The 17,168-nt window shown below is 44.4% G+C and overlaps 1 long non-coding RNA gene across 11 annotated transcripts in view; it reads right to left on the bottom strand.

Moving 5' to 3' along the window:
- LOC136792144 (uncharacterized) overlaps positions 1-17,168 on the bottom strand; it is a 114,038-nt gene that overhangs the window by 39,644 nt on the left and 57,226 nt on the right. For 7 of the 11 annotated variants that reach the window (XR_010835494.1, XR_010835493.1, XR_010835497.1 and 4 more), the window contains one exon: positions 1,300-1,511. The exons of 3 other annotated variants lie outside the window; for them this stretch is intronic. This is a non-coding gene — a long non-coding RNA (uncharacterized lncRNA). Of the gene's footprint in view, positions 1-1,299; positions 1,512-15,339; positions 15,594-17,168 lie in introns of those variants that run through there. One more of the 11 variants, XR_010835496.1, reaches the window with a different exon arrangement.

Below are 17,168 nucleotides of genomic sequence, written 5' to 3'. Positions count from 1 at the left end.
ATAAAGTTCCAAAAAGCAAAACTTGAAATTGCCCCCTCTCTAGCAACTATTTACACTGTATTTACACCGTATTTACAACTATTTAAATAGCCTTTACATTGTATTAGTTATTATAAGTACTCTAGAGATGATTTAAAGTATACTGGAATTCCCTGGCTGTCCAGTGGTTAGGACTCAGCGCTTTCACTGCCATGGCCTGGGTTCAATCCCTGGTTGGAGAACTAAGATCCTGCAAGCCTCGTAGCGTGGCCAAAAAAAAAAACCCGGTATATGGGAGGATGTGCATAACTTATATGCAAATGCTACACCATTCTATACGGGAGATTTGAACATCCATGAATTTTGGTATCTCCAGGGGTGAAGGGGGGAAGATCCTGGAACCAATCCTCAGATACGGAGGGACAGCTATGTATATTTCTGTGCTACTATAACTTTTCAAACTTAATCTTATCTCCTCAGTTCTCTTGACTGTGGGTTGGGTATGGTCTGTGTCTTACATTTCTTTTGTGTTCCTCTCAGTGCCTAGTACATAGCAAGTTTCCAGCTAATGGCCCAAGAATGAGTATGTCACTTCTGTGCCAGTGCCTCTTAGGCTACCCAAGCATGGGCTGACTGGCTCCACAGGTGTAGCATCCAAGCCTGGTTCCAGGCCAGGCTTGAGGCTGTGTGTTGTGAGCCACCTGTCAATCTGGTCCTGTGAAGATGCCTATTGTCACTGCTAATTACTGCTGAGTGATGGGGCTGTTTGTTTAAAGCACAGCTTACTACTCCCACACTCAGAGGCGAACCAATCCTATGGCATCCTATAATTAATAAGTATTTCCTCTGGTGAAAAGTTGGCTTTGATCCAACAGATCCCTTCCCAGTTCTTCTGCCATCCTCACCCCATTTACAACTTCCCATCTGTTGGAGGCCTCCTATGGAGAAGTACCCACTTCATTCAAACTATGGGCCTTGTCAGAACAGCCCTGTGTCCCTGGTGTCCCAAAACTGACTCACCGACGAAGTGAGAGAGTGGCAGGGACATATACACACTATCAAATGTGAATTAGATAGCTAGTGGGAAGCTGCTGCATAGCACAGGGAGATCACCTCTGTGCTTTGTGACCACCTAGAGGGGTGGGATAGGGAGGGTGGGAGAGAGGGTGATGCAAGAGGGAAGAGATATGGGAACATATGTATATGTATAACTGATTCAGTTTGTTGTAAAGGAAAAACTAACACACTATTGTAAAACAATTATACTCCAATAAAGATGTTAAAAAAAAAAAAAAAAAAAAAAAAAAACAACTGACTCACCAACTCCTTCTTGTCCTCCTGGATGATAAAGTTTGCTCTCATGTCTAAGCAAATCTACTATCCAAGCAGTCCAGACTGTAGGCCCAGAGGCTGAAAGAGTCCTAAGAGACCACTGCAGGAGTGACAGGAGGATCTTTTTGTGTAAACTCAACAAGTAAATTTTCATGGTTGTCCATAATCTCTGCCCTCAGTACTCATTTCAGTTAAACCTTCTGAAGAAAAAAATACAAAAGCCATTGGAAATGTCAGAATCAAAGAGAAGGACCAGTTGACTGCTTTTTTTTTCCCTCTTTGTACAGATATCAACAACCCCTGGTGCTTCCAAGGTTCTGGAAGAAGCAGAGAGAGGAGAGAAGCCCTGGAGCACTTGCCATGAGCACTTGTGAGAGGCCAAGCTTAGACTGCTGCTACCATGGGAACCTTGAACTAGTACTTTACAGCCCTATGCCTCAGTTCCTCATCTGTAAATGGGATGATCACAGTGGAACTTGCCTCATAGACTTGTTGTGAGGATTAAATGAGTTAATGGGTGTAAACCACTTAAAACAGTGGCAAGCTACAGGTGAATAAGTCCTAAGTGTTTGCCCCTGTTAACAAAAGCGGAGAGTGTCATGGTGACAGCCACATGCTGGGCACTGTCTGCCCTCCTGTAGCCCAGGATTTCTTACTTCAACACTACTGACATTTGGGGCTGGATAACTCTTTGTTGTGAGCAGCTGTCCTGTGCATTCATTGTAGATATTTAGCAGCATCCTTGGCCTCTCTCTATCCACTAGATGCCAGGAGCACACCCCACTGAACCCCCTCACCAAGTTGTGATGACCAAAAACATCCCCAAACGTTGCTAAATATCCCATGCTGGTGCGGATGGGGGCAAAATCACCCATTTGAGAACCACTGACATAGCGATAAGTTGTGGACGGTTTTGTCTGTAAACTAATGGATCTCTTGTATTTCACTGTGTACCTACCATGATTTAACTAATCCCTTGTTATTGCCTCCTTAGGTTACTGACAGTGCTGGCCAATATATAATTCTGACTCTGCACATCCTTATTTTTATCCTTAGGTTATAGTCTTTAAGTAGAATCGTTAGATCAGGTTGATTCCATTTTCTCCACTGCCATGGAGAAGCCATGCCACATACTCTGACCTCCCACTTCTGTGCAGGTCCGGGGTGGATTCAGGCCTAGAAGCCCCACATTGATGTCCCTTGCAGTTAGATGTAGGAGCTTCAGGTGGGCAAGTAAAGAGTAGCCAACTGTTTCTCTAGGTGGCTGCCATTTTCTCTTCTTGCAGATAGAATAGGAAACTGGAATCTGGGCAGTCTCCTAGTTGTTAAGTACCCTCGCCCTTGAGAGACCAACAGGGTACAGAGAGAAAAGGAGTCCAGGAGCTGAATTCTCTGGCAGCTTGTGGCTGTGGCCTTAGTAATAGGGCATAAGCATGGTTACCAAGACTCCTGGGAGTGCAGTCCAGCCCAGAGAGGAGAAGGTTAGATAGGATTCAGAGCTGAAGCCCTGGCCACCACAAAGAAAACACCCTTACTTAGTGAGGTCTATGGGCACAAGAGGTGTGGCCCTTCTCTTCTCAGGAAATAAGTGGGCTCTGTACTTGATTATGAAAAGAAGCATGCTGCTCTCTTCATAAAATAAACTCCTAACCATTTAGCACTATTGAAGTTTAACATGCATTTATTTTGACCCAGCAGCTGCACTGCTACAAATGTATTCTTTGGATATCTCAGCACAGGTACACAGCATATACACAGGGACTGTGGTGTACTAATTTAAAGTTTAGGCTTGGGACCTGATGCCTGATTCAAATTCCAGACCTAGTACTACCACATATGTGACCATGGGAAAGTTACTGACCTCTGTTGCTTAGTCCCTTTATTTGTGAAGCAGGGGTAATAACAGGGCCTATATCTCATTGGGCTGTTACAAGGGTTACCATATACTAAGAACTATGTCTGTGATCAATAAATGCTAGCTATTATTATGTTCATTGTGCCCTTAATTGGTAATAGCTAAAAATCTGGAAATTTAGGCCAATCAACTGGTTAAACACATGTGGTACATCCACTCTATGGAATCCTGGGCATCACTGAAAGAAATAAAGTCAAATTATATCTACTTAAATAACAGAATTTATTTAACAATAAAGGTCAAATTGTTAAATAAAGAATCAAAAGAGTTGCAGATAAGTACCTATAGTTTTGAGATTATTTGTATATAGAAAGAGCTACACAGAAATAGATACATGTCTTTATCTGCATAGGAAATTTCTAGAACACTCAAGAAGCTGTTAGCAGTAATTATACCCAGGGAATGGGAATGGACGACTGGAGAACTTTTGCTTTCTCCTTCAGTATTGTTAGAATTTCCTACTATGAGCCTGTATTTTTTAAAAAATAATATTGTTTTTTAAAAAGAATAAATCTATATCTACTTCTATGGAAACATTTTTAAGATATATTGTGAAATCTTTTTCACAAGTGGCAAAATATGAATGGTACAAGCAACAGGAAGAAATCTCAGTTCACAAATTCAGGTGAGCAAAAAACCAAACTTTAGTTTCTATAACTCAACTCAATGTTTATGGTGAGTTTCCATCCTGCCAACAGGCAACTTAATTCTAGGTGTGTCTGAACCCTGAGAAGTGCCAGACATGGGACACAGGAAGGGGCTATGAAGGGGGCTGAGGCCAGGTCTAGCAGCCTCTGCTGCTCTGTGCCACTGTGGGCAGCGAGGAATATAGGACCAGGCTGCCTGTATCCCTACAGCTTGGTCCCACCATGTGGCCACCACTCTCTGGGATCTTACTCCTGCCTGCTCAGGTGAGCTGCTTGAAGGCAGGGTGGGACTCCAGAGACCACAGATCTTTCTCCCCTGTATCTCCTGCCCCCAACCAGTCTGGGGGATGGGAAGGCTGCAAAGAGTGAGGGGTCTTGCCACTTCAGGTGAAATCCTTCTTCCATCTTGTTTCTAGTCAAAGTATTCAGACTGTGCAAGAGGATCCTTTTCCTTCGATGAGCTATTCTGCAAATCCTGAAGTTTCCCTAAGTGTGTTAGCTTTTGATACACAAAAGTCAGAGACACCTGAAGGTTGATTCCATTTTCTAATCTGGAGAGCTGGTTCAAGACGAAATAAGCTCCATGAATGTGAGTGGAAAAGGGGAAAATCCAGGGAGGAAAAAAGAGATAATTTTTCAAATATTATGCAAGCCATACACGTGTAAAAGGCAGAGCAAAAAGTCTGAACATTTCCACCAAATAGTTAACCAACCAGTAGTGTAAGCTTTAAGACAGGAGAAGGGGCAGAAGAGGAGCTTTACCTTTTTATTCTATGTATTTCTGAACTGCTTGGATTTTTTAATGATGAAGCTATATTCAGTATTGCTTATATAATCTATTGTTTTAAATAGATAAATACCCATACAATTTTTGCCTCCAGGCTGGAGACAGAAGGTGATGAAGGTCACACCTGTCTGGCCCGCTGGTGGGCAGAACCTTGGGAAGCTATCTTCATGAGCGGTTGGGAGGCCTGTTGGGGAATAACTCTTTCTAAAGGAAGAAGGAAATAGGTACAATGAGCTGACCCAGAGACAAAAGCTTTGCTCTGTGGAAAGGAGGAGGTAATTCTGAGCCAAGGTGGTAACTGTGATTTAGACATACCTGTGGAGCCAAAGCCAATGGCTCTATAAGGCAATGGGGGCACCAGAAGCCCCATAGCCCTGCTGTGATAGTGGAGCTGGCTGACCTCATGCCAAAATGTCAGTGACCTCTAGCAGGGGCAGGGGCCTGATGGGTGTGGTAATGTCCAGCAGAACTGAAAGCTCCATGGGGTGTGTCAGGGGCAAAGCGAGGTTGCAGAGCTGGAGGAGGGGAAAAGATACCTAGGGGTGGGGGTAGGAGGTAGGGGGTTAAACTGCCTAACCTTATCCACCAGCACACGGGAGACACACACCCCGGGGATGCCCAAAATGCTCATGGGGTGAGCGAGTGGGAACTAGGCAGAACCTGGGATCCTGCACTGGCATGTAGGAGCAAGAGTCAGAGACACACTTGGATAAGCTCTAATGATGTGATAAATGCACACAAGTCCAGTTGTGTGCACAGGTGGGCAGCACATGAGACGGAGCCAAAGTCTATGTGGGAGAGGTCAGGGAAGGTCTCCTGAGTCAGCTGACACTGGTAACTCAGAGAGAATGGGAAGGGTGGAAGACATGAGGAATTGTGTATGCAACGGCCAGGAACTGTGAGGGAGTGAGCCGGGATTTGGGGGAACTGAAAGCAACTTGGGCTGAATACAGGGGAATAGGAGATGAAGCCACAAAGGTTGTGTTCCATGGTAAGGAATTTGGACTTTATACCACAGGCAGTGGTGAAGCTCAAAAGGGTGTTTTAAACAGGGAAATAAGATGATCAAATTATCAGGAAAGCTTTCTCACCACCACACTTCCACCACTTCTAGCTAACTCCCACCCAGTTGTGCAGTCTGAGTGTTGCTTCCTTCAGGAAGTGTTCCCTGGCCACCCCTTGGACTTAGCTAACCCTCAGTTAAGGCTTCTAGGGGTTCCCAAGCCCCACCCCGTTTCTATCACACTCTGTCATGATTCCCTGTGTCCTGTATTTTTTTTCTCTCTCATACACTGTGAGTGCTGGAGGCCAGGGACTGTTGTCTGTTGTGTTCTTTGTTGTATCCCCAGCACCCTGCACAGTGCCTGGCATAGTAAGCACACAATATGTATTTATTTAATGGAAAAAAAACCCCAAAACCTGTGAGAAGGTATCTTGAGATTTCCAGCCTGAGCTGTAAAGTATAGGTTGGAAAGGGAGGACAGGGGACCAGGGAGAGGGTTCTTGCAATAGTGTGAGTGAGAAATGATGAGGGCCCGGTCCTAGGCCATGGTGGCGGAACTGGAGAGCAGGGAGTGCTTGGGAAAATATTTAGGGGGCAGAACTGATAGGCCTGGGTGATTAGATGATGGAAGTAAGGGGGCCAGATAAGGGGAGTTCCTGGGCTTCTGGCTTAACTAGTTAGGTGGATGAAGGATGAACCAGGACTGGCTATGTGTGGAGGAAGATGACGCAATCAGCTTAGACATGTTGACTGTGACATGCCTATAGGGCATACAGGTGGAGCGGTACCAGGGGCAGCTTAAATCACAGAACTGGAGCCCAGGACTCCAGTTTAGTCCAGATATCTGGACTAAAGATAGAAATTTGGAAGCTGTCAGCCTGCGGGTGATGGTTAAAGACCAGGGAGGGGATAAGATCACCCAAGGAGTGAAGGAACAAGTGAAATAAGGAGGACACCCACCTATAAGAAGTGGGCTGAGGAGGAGCTCTGGAGAGAAAAGGAGACATGAGAAAGGAAGAGAGAAAAGAGAGCAGTAGCACAGTTGCTGGGGGAGAAGAGGCTTCAAGAACTAGTGAACAGGGTCCAACAGTGTGGAGAAACTGAGAACCCACTCAGGCCCCTCCTTACAGTTGAGAAAACTGAGGCACAGGTAGGCTGACTGAGGTGTTCAAGCCCACAGCTATCATTGCCCATGATCACATAGATCAATTATGATCTCTGGACTCCTGGGGGTTCCCAAAGACCCTTCCAGGGTGGTCAGAGAAGTAAAGACTATTTTTACAATAATACCAAGACTTTCTGTAGTATTCACTTTGTTAACATTTGCACTAATACAAAAGCAACAGTAGATAAAACTGCTGGGGCCTTAACGCAAATCAACGAAGTCATATTCTTCACCCCCAAGCATTTATATTTTAACAAAAAGGTCAACTTCACATAAGAATGTCTATAATGGAGCAATAATCATTAATTTTATTAAAACATGACCCTTGAGTGCATATCTTGTTATTAGCCTTGCACAAAGCACTTCTGCTGCATACTGAAGTACTGGATGCATTTACATTATTGTTTGCATTGAGAGCTAAACTACCTGCTTTTTTTTGTGGAACACCATCTTTATTAGAAAGAACAATTGACAAACTATGATAATTCAGACTTGGGTACTTAGCAGACATGTTCTTGAAAATGAATGAAGTGAACTTGTCAAATCAAGAAAAACTGATAGTATTTTTTGATAAAAATGATAAAATTTGAGCTGTCAAGTGAAAATCAGGATGAGCCTGACAGCTTCCCAATACCTAGACTTGGTGATGAAATCAGTGATAATATTAACAAATGTGGTATTATGAACTGAACTGTGTCTACATTTGGAAGATCTGCATAAATCAGTGAGCCATTATTTTCCAATGACCAGTGCATGATGTTACAAAGTCAGTCATGAATAAAAGACCAATTCAAAGTGCAAGACAAACCAATGGAATTTAACACAGCTGAGTATGAGAAATTCATTGATATGGTTTCAGATCTCACATTGCAACTAACCTTTCAGAAACTGCCATCTGTCCAGTTTTGGTGACATATCAAAGAAAATATCCACAATTATCTGAAAAGGCTATTAAAGTACTCCTACTGAGCTGGTGAGGCACAACTAAAGAAGCCCTGGAGCCAGAACTAAGGAGCCCTGGAGCCGCAACTAAGGAGCCCATGTGCTGCAACTAAGGAGCCCGCCTGTCGCAACTAAGACCTGGTGCAACCAAATAATTAATAAGATAAAATAAATTTTTAAATAAAATACTCCTACTTTTTCCAACTACAAATCTGTATGAAGCCGAATTTTATTTATCTACTCCAACCAAAGCAAGATATCACAACAGACTGAATACAGAAGCAGGTATGAGGAACTTCCCTGGTGGCACAGTGATTAAGAATCCACCTGCCAATGTAGGGGACACAGGATTGAGCCCTGGTCCGGGAAGATTCCACATGCCGTGGAGCAACTAAGCCCGTGTGCCACAACTACTGAGCCTGTGCTCTAGAGCCCACGAGCTACAACTACTGAGTCCGTGTGCCACAACTAGTGAAGCTTGCACACCTAGAGCCCATGCTCTGCAACAAGAGAAGCCACTGCAATGAGAAGCCCATGCACCGCAACAAAGAGCAGCCCCCGTTTGCCACACCTAGAGAATGCCCGAGTACAGCAACAAAGACTCAATGCAGCCAAAAATAAATAAGTAAATAAATTTATTTTTTTAAAAAAAGAATCTTCCTGCAATGCAGGGGACACGGGTTCAAGCCCTGGTCTGGGACAATCCCACATGTCACGGAGCAACTAAGCCCGTGTGCCATGACTACTGAGCCTGCACACCACAACTACTGAAGCCCACACACCTAGAGCCTGTGCTCCTCAACAAGAGAAGCCACTGCAATGAGAAGCCCGCGCACTGCAACAAAGAGTAGCCCCTGTTCGCTGCAACTAGAGAAAGCCCACACGCAGCAACAAAGAGCCAACATGCCAAAAATTTTTAAAAATTAAAAAAAAAAAAGAAGCAGGTATGAGGCTCCAACTGTCTTCTATTAAGCCAGTCATAAAAGAGAGTTGCAAAACTATAAAACAATACAACTGTTCTCATTTTTTTCTTTTAGAAAATATATTTTTTATAAAAAGTATGTAAAACATTTATTACTATTATTTTAAAATAGTTAACAACTAATTTTAAAGCCTCAGTTTCTAATACTTTTTTCCATATTTATACTATGGTAAATATCTATAGCTACAATCCACATAAATAAAAGTTTCTGAAGTCCTCAATAATTTTTAAGAGCATAAAAGGGTCCCAAAACCAAAACACTTGAGAACTGCTGATACAGACCACCCATTCCTGACTCCCAGTTCTTGGGGCTTGTTTCCAGCACACCTACCCCTCCCATTCACTTCTCCACAGAATAAGAATTATAAAACCTAAAAATAAAATGAAAAACAAAACTTAGCTGAAGAAGAGAAAAGAGAGCAGAAGAAGAGATAAGAGAGCAGGCACAGTGAGCTAAATAGAGAATAAGATCCTTTCCTTCCCTTCAAAATAATATTCCTTTGAGGGCCACGGCCTGGTACGTAGCCCTGCCAGGCTAGGCTGAGTTCATCCACAACCCCTCCCTACTGCCACCTGAGGGAGAAGAAAAGACTGGGGGCAGAGGGCTGAGTGGGAATTCAGGTGTCTTATCTGCTTCACATTCAGTACCTGATTTGATACAACCAATGAAGTAAGACAGCTGGGGCCATTTTCTTAGTCACGATTTACAGGGGGAGGAAACAGAGGTTTGTACCTTGACTAATACCAGTAAATAAAACACAGGCTGGGAGCTGCAGCCTCAGCGTTGCAACCCAGGTTTCCTTCCACGGGGCATTCACTCTAAGATGCCTCTCTTCCCCACTCAAGCCCAGAGGTCCACCATTAAAGATGCATTATTTTACTTGTAAGTAAGATCTTATATTTATAAGCCACATAAAATTATTTTTTTAATCCTTTGTCCATTCTTTTGGGTAGCTGGTCTTTTTATAAGAGAAAATGACCCTTTGTATTACTTTTCAATTACAAAACTAGTTTAAAACTGATTAAAAAGTAAAACAATGAAATAGAAGACAAAAAATCAATAGAGATGATAACATAAAAGCTGGTTATTAGAAAAAGAAAATAGACCTCTAACAAAACTAAAAGGCATGAGGGGCTTCCCTGCCAGTCCAGTGGTTAGGACTCCACGCTTCCACTTCAGGGGGCGTGGGTTTGATCCCTGGCTGGGGAACGAAGATCCCACCTGCCGCACGGTGCAGCCAAAAACAAAATGGCATAAAGCATTAAATAAATGAGACTGGGAATGAAGAAGGGAAGATCAAATACAGTGGAGATATGAAAACAAGAGAAGACTGAAAATTTTATGCTAATAGTTTTAAACTTTGACTTTTAAAAAAAATTTTTGAGAAAAAATTTTAAATTACCAAAACTGACTGGAGGAGAAGTAAGTTCCAGTAATATGTATAGTAAGAATAATAGCAGTAATATTCTGAAGGTATCCTTTTAAAATGCAAACCCTTCAGGGCAGGAAGTACTAGTGAGTTGTTCCTCATCTGCCTTTTGTGACAAAATAGATGGGATTTTGGAGCCTAGGCCTGTCTGTTTGGAAGGAAAGAAGGTACTACAGTACAAAGGACAGGCTGGCACTGCTCCTTGTTTAGCAACACTGGAGTCAGATTACCCCTCTGTCCCGTTCTGACATTAGATTCAGAAATGAGTTTGGGAGACTCCCCTGGCAGTCCAGTGATTAAGGCTGAACCAGGCTGCCAAGACATCCCCTGCTAACCTCCCCAAGACTCAGCACCTCAAACATGAGAGTCTGCTTGGCCTGTCAGTCCCAGGTGGAAACAGAGATGTCCCTGTCAATCTGGCTCTGCCCAGCCCCAAGGCTCAGCCTACAGTCCCCTCATTCCTTTCTCCTTTCCTCCTCTCCTTACTTCTTCTCCCTCTCTCCTGCCTCCTCCTCTTCTTCCCTCTCTCTGCCACCCCTTTCCCATCTTCTGTAAGGTGACAAAGAGTAGCTCCATGTGTGGCTGGAGTCATATCAGGTACTACTTCTTGGTACTTCCAGCCAGAGGAGTTGTAGCAAATAGGTGGAGTCCTGAGGCCTAACCCTCAGCCTGTCTTGGCTCATTTCCCAAACTCATTTCTTTTCGTTTTTTGGTTTTTGTTTTGTTTTGTTTTTTAAATATTTTTTTGGCTGTGCCACACAGCATGTGGGATCTTAGTTCCCTGACCAGGGATTGAACCTGCTCCCCCTGCATTGGAAGCTTGGAGTCTTAATCACTGGACTGCCAGGGAAGTCCCCCAAACTCATTTCTGAATCTGATGTCAGAACGGGACAGAGAAGGGGTCTGAGGGATGTGGTAGTGTGTGCGGTAAAGGGAGATAGTTGTCTAGCTCTGTCCCCTGGTAGTGGAGTTAACACAAGAGTTCTACCTGTTTACACCTTGCACTGTCTGTGGCCCAAATGAATACCCCATATACATAAGCACTACTGCGTCTCATATTTGTCAATGCAGTTGGATGAGTAAAAATTAAATCTATTTAAATGTTACCCTGTCCACACCAGCTCGTGACTACTAGTATTATCTCAAGCAACAAACACTAGAAGCACCACCTCTACATGTGCACACGTGTGTGTGTGTGTGTGTGTGTGTGTGTGTGTGTGTGCTGAGTGGTGAAAACCCCTTAAATATCTTAATGACAGAAAGGGTGATCTCTTTCAGGAAAAGGATGGGGATGACCAGTGTACCCAACATTGCTGTGGTCAAGTTATGATGTCTCCGTATGGTCTTATCCATGGGGATGGGAATGGGAAGGAGGCCACAGCAGAGAGGGAGCTGAGTTTAGGTAGAAAGGGTTCCTTTGTGGACCTTGCTAATGATTTAGCCCTGGATTGACTCTAGGCCCTGGCAGCCCCTAAGGCAGGTACTGCGGTGGACTCCTTGCCTTGCTAAAGCCTCAGGAGTGGGACGGGATGTGGGAAGGCAGATACTCACTGTGACCTCCAACTTCTACTGACTACCTGGAGTGGACGGCCTGTCCAGATAACAGACAACTGATGCTGCAATGACACTGACCACACCTGAGGCCAGGAACTTGATCAGACATGTTCAAGTGCATTAATGAACATAGTGGGTTGGAAGAATTAAAATCTGGACCATATCAGATGTTAGACAGTCCTTACCAAAGTCAGCCTCTGCTGAGAATGTAGATAGGAATCCAGTATCAGAGAACTAAAAACCTACAAGAGAGGTGCCACCCCATAGGCATTTCCCAGTCCAGGTTGGTATTATGATTTGAAAAGCCCTAAGGAAGGTACCCAGATTCTCCCTCCTATCTAGTGAAATAATGCCTAAATTCCTAAATTAGACCTCTCTTCCTTTCACTGCACTTCCACTAGCTTGGGCAGTGCTGGGTGGTGTTGGATGGAGCCGGGACCAGAATTATTCTGAGCTGTTGGCACTCTTTTCCACCCCCAGTACAGATGAAGACTGTGAGAATGAAGTGTGATTGGAATAGGTACAAGAGTGGATGGAAGTAATGATGAGAAACTAGCTTTCTAATATTGCCTGCAACTAATTCTACTGATGATCTAGACTTTCAGATCTCTCTCCCTAACCCCACCAAAACTATCTGGGTTCAATCTTTGGAAACAGTGAGCTGCTTCTTCAAAGTGCCCATCACTCCCTGCCACCTGAGACCTACGATGTAGGGTACTTTCAGCACGGGCTCTATGTAGGCTCAAAGGCTGTTAGTGATTAACTCAAAACCTCCCTCTGGGGGTTCCTCTGTATAGGTGGTAACACAGTAGAAAGCCTGGTGTATTTTGAAGTGATCTGTCAGTCCCTTAGAAATCCTCCTTCCAAAAATATCCTCCCTGGGCTTCCCTGATGGAGCAGTGGTTAAGAATCCACCTGCCAATGCAGGGGATACGGGTTCAAGCACTGGTCTGGGATGATCCCGCATGCCGTGGAGCAACTAAGCCCGTGCGTCACAACTACTGAGCTCATGTGCCGCAACTGCTGAAGCCCATGCACCTAGAGCCCGTGCTCTGCAACAAGAGAAGCCACCGCAGTGAGAAGCCTGCACACCGCAATGAAGAGTAGCCCCAGCTCGCCGCAACTAGAGAAAGCTCACGCACAGCAACGAAGACCCAACGCAGCCAAATAAATAAATAAATAAATAAATAAATAAAATTGAAAAAAACCAAAAATATCCTCCCTGCTCCAGACACACCTGGCACCTAAAATTTCACCATTAGAGGTCCTTAAAGTAACTCAGTAGGTTTCTAGGAAAACAAAAAGACCTCTTGATTCAGGGTAGGGGTGGGGGATTAGTGAGAAGTCACAAAAGAACAAACCAGTGGTAGGCCTTGAATTCCTAGATGAATGGCTTAGAGGTAGCAATCCAGTGGGAAGAGGAGTGGGGGTGGGGAAGTGGGAGGGTTGAGAGTATCTAAAGCCATTTTTCATAGTGAATACAGGGTTTTTAATTACACTGAATATTTATTTGGGGTGGCTTTGGCAAGGGATTGATAGAGATCTGGGATGCTAAAGACTCCCCCGTAAACCACCCCTTGACGGTAACACTGAAACAAGAGAAACAATCAGAGCGCTAAGACCTTAGAAACCAAGACACAAGAGTCCTGGACTTGGGGGGTTGGGGGAGAATACCAAATTTAATTCCTTCCCTTCTTAGTCACTCTGCTTGTCAGAGGCAGGCAAACACCCCAAGGCTGAGCTGAGGAATATCCAAGAGGGTCTTGAGTCCTCAGAATTCTCGGCAGGGTCCCCTCCCTTGTGGAGGCCTTGGATGTAAGTGCAGGAGCTGGGGCCAAGAAAGGCAGGAAAAGGGCAGAATAAATTGTGGGCTGATTGTCCAGTCACATGATGAGATCTCACTGCTTCTTGTCATGTAATTTCTTTTTCCCTCCTCCTCTGGTCTCTCCCTCTCCTCCTTTCCCCTCCCTTTGCTCTTGATTTGGTTAAAATAGATGCAAACTCTGGTCTTTTCTATTTTTAATACCTAGTCATTACATAATCTACGCTGTAATTGCTGACTTGAAAAACTATTGGCAACAGTAGAAAATCCCCAGAGTTTTAAACAGGAAAAGGATTATTACAGCACAAAAGCCTTTGGCAGTTTTACTGACTGGTAAACCGTCTGTAGTCGTTAGTCGTCACTTGCCAGTGGAAGTCACGTGGGCCTTGGGAAACACTCTCCCCATCTCAGGGAAAGCAGGCTGGGGGAAGGGATGAACCACAGCTTCATCTGGGAGGAGGATGCTTTGTGTGGCCAGTCGGGGGGTGGGATGGTGAACTGGAGCTCCTGCTGGGCCCAGCCCAGAGCAGGAGGGAGGAAGGAGTGAGCTTCAGGGTATCCGCCCCCTCTCCTCCCAGGGGCCACTTTTTACTGCGTCTGTTTCTTGCTAGAGAGTCAAGTCTCCAGCATCCCCAACCTCTCCCTCATCGACTTCCTGGGCCTTCCTACAGCCTCCGACACATTTCTGGGCAAGCCTGAGTGAGGGTGGACTATCTCAGTTAAACAGATCATTTTATAAAGACAAAGGAGCAAGGAAGACTGCTTGTTAATCACACAGATCTGACCTACTCCTCTGCAAGGCTTTCCACATATTAAGTCAACCACCACACTATTTAATTCCTCAATAAAATGACTTTATAACAATATAGCACTAGAGGTTTGATTTAACTATCTCATTAAGACAAAAATTCTCTGTATATGTGTTGGGGGTGTGGGTAGTATAGGAGATACAAAGGGGACAGGGACAGCTTTCCATGATTTTGCCAATTCTGCCACAATCCTTTTTTTTTTTTTTTGTGGTATGTGGGCCTCTCACTGCTGTGGCCTCTCCCGTTGCTGAGCACAGGCCCCGGACGCACAGGCTCAGCGGCCATGGCTCACGGGCCCAGCCGCTCCGCGGCATGTGGGATCTTCCCGGACCAGGGCACAAACCCGCGTCCGCTGCATCGGCAGGCAGACTCCCAAACACTGCGCCACCAGGGAAGCCCATCTGCCACAATCTTAACCCCAATAATCAAGGAGGATCAGTCCAATCTGGGTAACTATATGTGACAATTCATTCAATAAATGTTTGCTGAATGCCACATGCTGAACTAGTTGCTGGGGATATAACATTGAGTAAAATCACTGCCCTAGTGGAACTGCCAGGTCAGTGAGGAAGACAGACATTAATCAAAATATTACATAAACATATCATTACTAACTATGATGAAGGGTTAGGGAAAAGAATAGGGCGCTAGGGCCATTTAGAACAGGAAGATCTGATAGGGTCTGAGGGTTCCTAGATACCTACAGACTTCAGGGTTCTTTAAATTCAGCACCCTATCTTCCTTCCCGTTCCCCTTCCTCCCTCCCTCCTTACTTCCTGTAGTTAGTATTTACTTTAAAAAATTACTTTTTTTCTATGTAGAGAGGATGATACTAGGTTCTTTATGGTCTCATTTGCTTCATAGAGCAAACTTACAATTTAGCACTTTAGGACAAAACTGTCTGTTAAGAAAAGCCAAACCACACTTTACAGTGAGAACTATATATAATTCATGATGACCTGAATTAGCACTCAACTGGCTGCAGATGACAAAAATCCAAATCACACTCTCAAAAGGAAAAAAAAAAGGGAAAATCTGACCCATGTAAAAGAGATATCCAGAGTTAGACTAGCTTAAGGTATGGTTAGATCCTGGTGCTCAAAAGATGTCACTTAGTCTCCATCTCTCTCTCGATCTTGCAGTTCAGCTTCCATCTTCTGTGTTGGCTTCAGAACTCCCCCTGGGGCAGCAAGATGGTCACCAGCAGCCTCAGGATTATGTACATTCTACAGGTTTGGCAATTCAGTTGGAAAAGAAATGAGAATTCTCTTCTTAACAGTTCCAGGGAAAGTCCAGAGTCCTGACTGGCCTGAATTTCAGAACATGCCCATGCTAACTGCCATTCTCTGACTGGCACAGTCATGTGTCCTCCATCTAGAACCAAAGGATGGACTTTACTACACCAGAACCTGATCTGAGAGTAGGAAGGAGGTGGTCGCTCAGAGTAAATCAAGTTGCTCTTATCTAAGACAGGAGAATGATGCTGGGCAGTCAAAGCCCACTCAACTCTATTGTCCTCAAAGTTTGGAATTACAGTGGATGTTAAGACTAAACAATAGGTTCTTCCATCAACTGAGTCTTCCTCCTTTAGGAATGAGCAAGAGTGCTTATTTAGTGTGGCACTGGGTGGATTTGCCCTGTTCCCAATCCAGCTACATGGAGACCTTGGCATCTTTAGGGCCCTCACTGGAGCCTTAATATTTGTTTAGGTACTTGCTCAGAGCAGTCTTCAAGTCCCAATACCTCGTGGAAAACTTTTCCTACCTCCCTTCACTCCCTACACAGGGCTGGTGTGGCTGGGGAGGCCACAGCTCTCTGGCTGTGACAAGCGTCCTCAGGGTCTGTGTAAATTACAGGAAAGGAAGAGAACGACAAGTCCTTTATTGGCAAGTTTTGTTTCCCTTTTGGAGTCTAAACTGAAAAATGGTTGCCTTTGGGCAGAAAGCGGAGTATCAGGACAGTTCCTGGAGCAGCCAACAAACAGACCTCAATCAGAAAGACCTTGGGGTGGGGGTGGATCACTGTTAAACAGTCTGTGAGTTACACAGCACTATAGCAATCATATGTTAGCTGCAACCACCCTCCCCTTGGGCATGTTACAGAAGTGCCTGGATCCCCGTATCCAATAGCCTCTTGCAATTTCTGCAAATTCCCAGCAGCTAATACTCTTAGCAGTCCCTTCTGGCTCTGGCTCCAGCTCCTGCTGGACTTTTGATCTCACTCACATCTCACCTCCTGAAACTGGTCTCTTCTCTCTGCTCTGAGTTGTCCCAGATGTGGGACTTGGTTCCCTTTCTCCATGCTTTACCAAAAAGAAAAATATACACATATACAAACTCCATCAAAACACTATGTGTTCATCAGCCTTTCCTAAAGTTATGAAAAGACAGATCGGTTTTATATTACCATGTTGCTTGGCTCCTTCACCCTCTCCAGACACTTCTCTCATTTGGGACGGGTCTCCCCTTCCCTCAGGAAACTAAATTTCCCTCATATTATTCAGAGCAACTTAGCTCTCCATCCCCCTACCTCTGATATCCAACAACCCATAGCTACAGTCAGCCCACTATGAACCACCTACTCTAGGTTCCACTCTGACCAGCACTATGGAACATAAAGAAGTTTAAGTTTTGAACTTTCACTCTCTCACCACTACCATTCTGTGGTGGAATGATTTTTTCCCCTAAGAATATGAATTGTACTACCCTGTTTAGAACAGAACTGGCTGCAGTCAGTTTTGGTGTTAAATAAGTTTCTATTACATCACTCTATGTGAACTCTCCAGCTCAGAGAAAAGCCTA

This window comes from Kogia breviceps, chromosome 11 (assembly GCF_026419965.1).
Source record: "Kogia breviceps isolate mKogBre1 chromosome 11, mKogBre1 haplotype 1, whole genome shotgun sequence".
NCBI lineage: Eukaryota > Metazoa > Chordata > Mammalia > Artiodactyla > Physeteridae > Kogia > Kogia breviceps.
Note: the sequence above shows the minus strand (reverse complement) of the source record. Positions and strands in the feature narration are given on the sequence as shown.